Source organism: Mixophyes fleayi, chromosome 6, assembly GCF_038048845.1.
Source record: "Mixophyes fleayi isolate aMixFle1 chromosome 6, aMixFle1.hap1, whole genome shotgun sequence".
Classification (NCBI taxonomy): Eukaryota; Metazoa; Chordata; class Amphibia; order Anura; family Limnodynastidae; genus Mixophyes; species Mixophyes fleayi.
This window is the reverse complement of record NC_134407.1, coordinates 157,998,455-158,007,123: the sequence shown is the minus strand read 5'-3', so window position 1 is coordinate 158,007,123 and position 8,669 is coordinate 157,998,455.

Below are 8,669 nucleotides of genomic sequence, written 5' to 3'. Positions count from 1 at the left end.
TATATTCATTACAAAGTGGCTGTTATTAATGCTCTGCATTCCTAATTTCTCTAAAATAACAGGTACCTGCAAGGGGAAGCTACTTACACTTTTCTTTTTTTGTAAACACATATATATGCAAATTTCCTTTTCATAGTGTATATACATATATCCTGCATGTGTATTAGATGACAGGTCTTTACGCATCCCTGGCCCCGTCTTCTCATTTCACACTTACACATACACTACAAGAATCATTAAAAAATAAAATGGGACCCTCCTCTCCTCCCTCCTTCCGTGTCCCGTCTGGAAAAAAACATGGTCCTTTCTCCTCTGCTATCCCCTGACAATGACAGACAATCCGCAAAATTAGCTTCCCATATCCTTGCTGCAGCGCGATGCTTAGTGGCCAAGCCATGGAAACAAGCTGAACCCCCTACTAAGGCGGTCCTACGCTCCTATATCTGGTTTATTGCCCAAATGGAACAGATCACACACCATTTACATTATAAGAATGATAAATTCCACCAGGGCTCCTTGGCTTTACTTGTAACCCCTTAATTCCATCACCAGCTCTTCCCCTTTAAGTGAACCCCCCATTGATGAGCGGCTCATACGCTGAACCTCAAAGTTGTCCCCACTTCCCGAGTTTTTGAGAAGTATTTTCATCTGCGCTCTATTTTCCTCCTTCGGCGATGACCAGTCTCATCCCCCCCCCCCCCTCTTCTTAGAAAATGTTATAGAATTTTGACCAATTAGTGCACCAACTGTTCCGCATTTATTTTTGCTATGACAATGTGTTGTTGTTTTTTATGTTTAATATTCGAATGTCTCCCTTTGCATTGTCATCTACTTATGCCTGTTTTTGCAATGTACTAATTGCCGATTCCTCTTTTGTATATCAGTGCTATTTTTCAAAATAGTTTAAAATAAAAATAAAATAAAATGAAAGTTACATTTCTCAACTCAAGGCATAGGTTCTGGACAAGCCAGAATGCATAACCTTCAAATCTGGTCATGCCAGAACATAAGGGGGTAAATTTATCAAACTGCGGGTTTTAAAAAGTGGAGGTGTTGCATATAGCAACCAATCAGATTCTAGTTATTTATTTAGTATATTCTACTTTATCAAACCTGATGCTTGATAACTTCAATTACACAGAACCTATCTAGGTGGCTCACACTCCTTTAAACTCAATTCCCAAAGGCACTTGAAAAAATGATGTTGTCCTTCATCAGCCGCTTTACATTGGGGAAAGATTAAGGGTAGGATGCACCTATGGTGATTCCTAGTGTTCTACAGAGACAAAACCATTTACATTCCCAGATCCACCCACTGCATTCACTCTTTTAACACAGGGATTCCTTAATTCATACTACGTGCATTCATCGTACCAGAATAACCTGTAGTACTACTTTTCTTCTTTCTTAATTTTGAAAGGTTGATACAGCAAAGAAACAAAACACATAATAACATATATGATCATAATTTTGCAGTGTAACAATTGGAATAATACTTGAGATGCAAATTAATATAATAACATATAATGTCAGGAGGGATTACCTTATATAGTTAAGAGATTATGGGGGGATAGCAAGGGGAAAAGAGCCCAGTGCAGTATATCTTTTATATAAATACATTAATAAATGTACATTAATTTACTATAGTATACAATACACATACTACAATGATCCATATAACATTACATAATACATACAAATAAAATAATACAAAGATCAGACATCTACTAATTTACAAATTATACACAGATAACTTGGTAATGGAGATCAAGTTATTTACAGGACAGTACATCCTGTAAAGGCCTGTGTTTAGGGAAACATGGATAAGGAAGCAGGCCTAGAGGGTGATGCGATAGTAGAAGGGAGAACATGAGGTATCCTATATGGGAGGGGAAGATGCAAATAGAGTGGCATCGAATGGGGAAGTAGAGGTGATAGCCAAGGCAAAGAAGTTAGGAGGAGGGCTGGTAGGCTTAAATAAAGCATTTGATTTTGGAGAAAAGCAGTTAATCTGATAAGGCCTGGAAGATCAGTCCACAAGTGGGAAACAGCCTGGGCTAAGTTCTAGAGGTGGGAGTGGAAAGAGGTAATCAGAGTGGTAGTGGTAGTGAGGGGATGGTCCTTGGCAGAGCGGAGAGGGCAGGAAGGAGTGTAGGTAGAGATGAGGTTGGAGATGTAGGGTGGGAGGATTGGTTGAGAACTTTGTAGGTGATGGTGAGGAGTTTAAATTTAATTCTATAGGCCATCGGGAGCCAAGGTAGCGGTTGCCAGAAAGGGACAGCAGAGATAGAGCGGCAGGAGAGAAAAATAAAGCAGCAGCAGCATCTTTGATATATTCCGAGGTGGACGTGGCAGGAATTGGAAAGGGGCTGAATGTGAGGTTTGAAGTAGAGAGAGGAGTCAAGGATGTAGTGTTAGCAACAGAATGATAAAGGGTGAGGTGAGGGAGCACTGGAGGGTGGGAGCAAACGATTATTTCAGTTGTAGAAATACTGAGGTGAGGTAAGAGGAAAACCAGGAGACAATAGTGTTAAGAAGCCTATAGATTGAGAGTTGCAAAAGGAGGGAGTGGCCAGTGGTATCAAAGGCAGCAGAGAGGCCAACAAGGATAAGAAGGGAGAAGGGTAGTGGTAATGTATTACTATTACATTATTGCATGTAACTAGGCTTAAGTTCTAACAATATTTTTGTATTTTCTGAAGTTTAATGAGTAATATAGCTATTTGCAAACAAAATCTGTATACTGAGCAACTTGAGGGTGTCCTGAATATATACCGGTACCCAAGCTAGTGGTCCGATATAAGCTGGTTTGATACACAAATGGATATTACAATTTACAGATTAAGTTAACAGAAGCCTAGCAAACAATTACTCAAGCAAAGGCTTAATTCAGGAAGTGCCTAGGCCCAAACAGGAAACTGGTTCCAATATAGATTCTTCTGAGGCAGTACTGACTTGAATAAGGGGAAGTTCAAAAACAAGATTTTAGGTACAACTGTGACCTCTGGTGGCCAGATGTGAAATTGTCAGACTATTCCTAACATAAGTCTATAATGGGGCTGTAGTCAATCTGTTAATGCCTAACCTGTCGACACCATAATATCGACAGTCAGAAATGTCAACAGGTTCGGTGTGTCTACATAGTAAAAAGGGGAAGATTTGTGACTGTCGACAGACAGTAAAGTCGACAGTCACAAATCACACGGCAATGTCAGCGTCAGCCGGAGGACCTGCCAGCAATACAGCCGGTGGATCTGCCGACACAATACAGTTAATACATAATAAAAAATAACACTGTGCCGCGCCCCTCCCCTATGTCCTCCGGGCTGAGGACGTGAGAAAGCCCCAGATTATAAATAGACCTAGTGACTGTAATTCTCTCATTATGTGGAGGGAGCTCTTCATGTTAAGAGCTAGTTTTGTGACATGCAATATTTTGGTGTCGACAGATTCGGCAACAACAGATCGTACCCAACCCTCTATAATGATGTCAAGGTGTTTTCCTAAATTTCCTTCAGTTTAACCATCATTATTTATTTATAAGGTGCACAGTTCCAGATAAATAGCATACAAATACATTAATACAATTCAGCATAACAAATACATGAATGTAAGTAATCATAATACACATGCTACAATTCATACTTGCCTACCCTCCCAGAACTTTGGGAAGCCCTCTCGACCACCTGGAAGTGTAGGCATTCTCCCATGGGGCGGGCCATGGTGATGCTATGGTGTCACCATGCCCCTCATGCACTTCTCACATGACCACCGGAGGGGAGGTTTTAAACATGGGCCAGTATGGTACAAGTACAGGCAGTGGTCGGAGTGGGCTGGTATGTCATACTGCTACTTCTCCTACAGTCTTTATTGTAAAACTATCAAATTCCATTCACTTACTTTTTCTGTACTGCCACTTCTAAATTTACACTTTAATCACCAGGTACAAACACAAGTATACTGAAACAATTACAGGCAGCACAAATACAAGTACAAATACAGTGAGCATGAGTTAAACAGTCAGTATAGCACTTGCACAAATATTAAGCATAAAACACAATGGGGATATATGAGGGAGACAGAGATGGTGCACATGAGGCACAGTTTCCTTACAGCAGCACACAGGCATTTCTGTATCATACAGTGTACACATTTATGTTAATAATGTCAATCTCCTGTGTGACAATGGTCAAGGTCATAATTTTAATAAAAGTAACAAGCAAACTTCTGTGGAAGTCAAATAATTGGATGGAGTAAACAAACTTAATATTGTTTTACCGTGCAATTGCGATTAGTTGTAATGATGCAATTGCACGGATTAGTAACACACATATTTACATTTGCACTTACACTTGTAAATAATACACATTTATTAAAGTTCCAATCAACATTTATTTATTAGTAAAATGTATTAGAGATTATTTATACATTAGTTAGGGTACTGTGGAAAAGGTAACCACAATAGGCCCTATCCAGCAAGGAAAGGTACAGCCAGGGGTAATGATCCTGCTGGTACCTGGAGAAATGAGCACATACACAGGTGCACGACATGGGCATGATTGTTGTGTGTGTGTGTGTATAAATGGATTGCGTGAACTGGTGGGCGGGGCTTCCGATGCTGACAAGCGGCCGGACAATAGCCTGGATTGAGGAGTCTCTTATTTGGTGATTTTTACAGTATTTACAGTTCAGGTCATCTAAAAGGTAAAAAATTTGGTCTCATTTTAAAGCTTATTTCACCAGCATTAACTCGGTTTCGACAGAATAGCGATCGCATCTAGCGGTTGCAAGTTATAAGCAATATGAGATTAATACTCAAAAGTACTTTGTAGGTCAGTTTGAACTGGTTATTCGGCAGGAAGACATGTAGACAACAGTTGGGGGAAGTTGCCCCCCACCCTTTGTTGAAGATCAAATGAAGTTAACCCTGGACCAATGAAGATCTCTCTGAGTGTTATCTGTGTACATAGTGACATCAGTGTTTTTTTTTGTTAACTGGGACTGCATATAAGCAAGCTCCCGGGCCATTGTAAATCCTTCTCCCTGACAACAGACAACATGACTGTATCTAACCTGGGCCCAGGGGAAGCACATACGTAATGTATTCAGGTTTTTATGCTTTCCTGTTTATTATAATATCTTTTATGCATCATAATGGCATGTTGTAAATCCTGCTATATTTTGCAATTAGATCTCTTTGTGCGTTGGAACCACAATAATCACATTGGACAATGTTTATTGGTAAGTGACAAAACGAGCATAACAATTTGGGGGCTCGAAAAGGCATTACATTGATCATGGATTCGCAAAAGCTACAGATTTCAGTTTACCAACAAAGGGTGGGAGACGCGTCATATACAGGTAAGAACGCAAATATTTATATGCCTTTATATCATCCAGTGTTGCCATACAAAAATATTTGCTTTGTGTAATCTATGAGGTGCTGGTGAGGACTTGGGGACAAGAAAGAAAAATTGTTTATTTTTCATGTAATTTTGTGATTTATACTTGGTTTGTTTGCTTAGTGTACGCATATGCTTCCCTGTATTGCCACATGTTTAAACGGTTGTATTGATAGTCCTGTTGTATGTTATAGTGAAATTAATTGTTAAAACCTCTGAGAAGTTAATACCACCATTTGGAAAAGTATTTCTCTGCGCAGAAAACAAAGGTGTATGTGAATTGTGTGATTGTGAAAGTACCATTTGAGGATCCAGGTTACTGTTGAAAGAAACAGGAAATAAAGATAACCTGAGGGACAAAGTTTCTGTTGAGGAAACAGGATATAAAGAGACCTTTGTGGTGTTCTGTTTGAAAGAAAACAGGGTATAAAAGACGTTGTGGTATACAAGGTATACGTTGGAAACAGTGGTTTTCGTGATCATCCCAATAATAATCATAGAGACGGCAGATAACTAGTATCTGCAAGCTGCGCGATCAGACCACAGGGTTGCATACACAGCCGTTAATGTGAAATTATGGATGGTCGGAGGAAATTCGCTGGAAAGGCTGGATGTTCTTAAATGTTCAGTGCTCCCAGTTCTAAAGTACTAAACAGGTGTGCTGGAAAGGCAGCATATTGCAAGATTGATATTTTTGTTCTCCCAGTTTTTGTGGTAGGGACCTCACTGTGTACACTTACGCACCGCTAAGTGGTGGATGCGGCAAGTTGGAGAATACATCCACAGCCGATTAATCTTTAGCAGGAGTTTTCGTGCTGAGAGGCGTTGAGGAGTCCGCTTCCAAATGGGTGCCAAAACAAACGCACAAGATGTCTTCGGCGAACGAGACTCAGGTCAAAGGTGTCCCGGCAGTATCATTTAAATTGTAGCGTGAAATACGGTGAGAGATAACCGAGGTACAGGTTGCGTTTGGGCTTTTGAGGGTCAAGAAGTTTAAGGTAAGTATGCAATGGCATACAGTAAAGGTAAGTATGCAATGGCATAGTGTGATCAGTGGGTCAAGATGACCGTTGAATATGTGAAACCCTTTCCCATGGTTGGTAATGTTGATCAAGAGGTAGTGAGTACGGTTAGAGATAAAAAAAAAATGTAAAAACTGAGAATTAAACAAACTGACTGTTTAAAACTGGCAACAGTAAGGGAGCATATGGCAGGATAGCGCATGTGCAGCGGAAAGTAGTGAAGAGAAGCGAGCGCAAGTGGGGAAAGTATAAACCGATACAAGAAAGAAAAACTTATAAAAATAGCAAATGTAACTGATATTCTGGATTAAGTGTGTAACTGCTCAGAGGGAGATGAGTAACTTTTATATGAATTTTTCTTTTGTGTTTGTTTATGTTTGTGCCAAAGTCCTGCAATAGAAGGGATTATGATTGAATCTAGAAAAAAACATGCAGTAGAAGTACAGTAAGTGCCACATAAGCAAGACAAAAGGTGGTAATTGAATCTAGGGAGACCAGTTTTTCAAACAGTGTTGAGAGAGATTTTCTTTCCTTTCATTGGCAAGCTCAATATGTAAAGTGACATCCCCCGCCTTATGTGGATAATCACTAAAGTGCAGCCAGGGAAAAGAAGTGTGCTATGTATTAATATTAGAAAAATAAGTTTGTTGTGTCCCTGTAATGGGTTAGTTTCAGAAATCCTAAAAGGAAAAAAATGAGGTTTCACATGTATGTGCTATTAGCTACGAAATTTGCTGGCGCTATATAAATAAATGTTGATGATGATGATTAGTAGGTGAGAGATATCCTTTTGTGTAGAGACAAATAGTTTCAGCTCATTGACCCTGGCTGCAATGAGGCCATATAGAGCTAGAACAATACAAAAAAACTAGAGATAACAGTTGCTAGGGAATTATTTTATATAAGAAACAGTTGCTGCCAATGAATGGTTGCAGTCTGAGTTTTTTGTTTTAGTTTTCTGTTGTTTTTTTTGTTTCCTGTTGTTGATGATAAAGATTGAAAATAAAGAAATGAAAATGTTTTGTTTTATTTCTGACACTGACTAAACTTTGTTTTGGTTTTTTTTTCCTCTTCTTTAGACAAGGACAGTCAGAAAGAAATATATTTATTAACTATGGGGATTGTAGGAGAAATACAAAATGTTTCCCTTAAAGACAAGTTAACAATGGGTCATTCTAACACTGTTTCTTCTAGAGTGGCTCATGATAACTTATTTGGCTGAGATTTATTATTTAAAATGAAATGTATATATACTCTGCTTCTAATGGTGTTTTTTTTTATGTATTCCAGGAAGACACACATGGTAGATACAGAGTATGTGTAAAAATGCTTAATTTAACTTCTCTTTTATAGCCACAAGTCCATCACAGGTTGTATAGTTATTGTGATCAAAGATACCGGGTGCCATAGGAACTAACGATGGACGACACTGGATTAGGTAGGTGACAGAACTCCCTGTTAAATTTAATAAGAATGGGGGAAGGGTCATAGATTAGTTAAGAGTCAAGGGGATTAGTGAAATATTTGAGAGCCAATTCCCCCATAGTGCCCAATCCAGCTGTCATCTTGCTGAAAAATCCCCTTTTCTGCTTTCCTGTTGTTCTGCAAGTCACTTCAGTATTATTATTGTTATTTGCTGTCTTATTTCCCGTTCTTTACATCTCTGTCAGTATCTCATTATTTTCTTATAAAGAGGTACAAAATACGTAGACACTGTCCCAAAGGTCCAGTGTTTGAGATATTGTCTCACGCAAGGGGCTAAGACATTTTTGACAATGGACAGAATTAGGGGTATGCACACTATATTAACATAGCCAAGAAGGTAGCTAAAGGTTGTGTTTTTTATGCTTATAGAGGCTGCTAATTTTAAGCAGGAGTTCTGTTGTGGAAATATGATTCAAGCTTTATAGATAGCATGCGGTATCTGCCCTCGCAAGTTCTGCCTAAACTACATGTCTCCTGAGCAAGATGTACAAAGTATGCCTCTAGATGCACAAAGAGTGGAAAGAGCAGACTAGCTGAAGGTGAATTAGGCAGACATACAGATATGCATCTCTGTGTGGAACATTTGAATAAGACTTTTGCCACAAGACCTGACATAAGTGAAACCCTTTAGAAAATGTAAATGTTCATGTTTTTATATTTTTCATAGTCAGACAGACATGTACTGGATATTGTTATAAATAATGAGGTTCTATAAAAACTGACCCCTTTTCCCTTCTCACTTAGCCAGGTAGCTGAACTT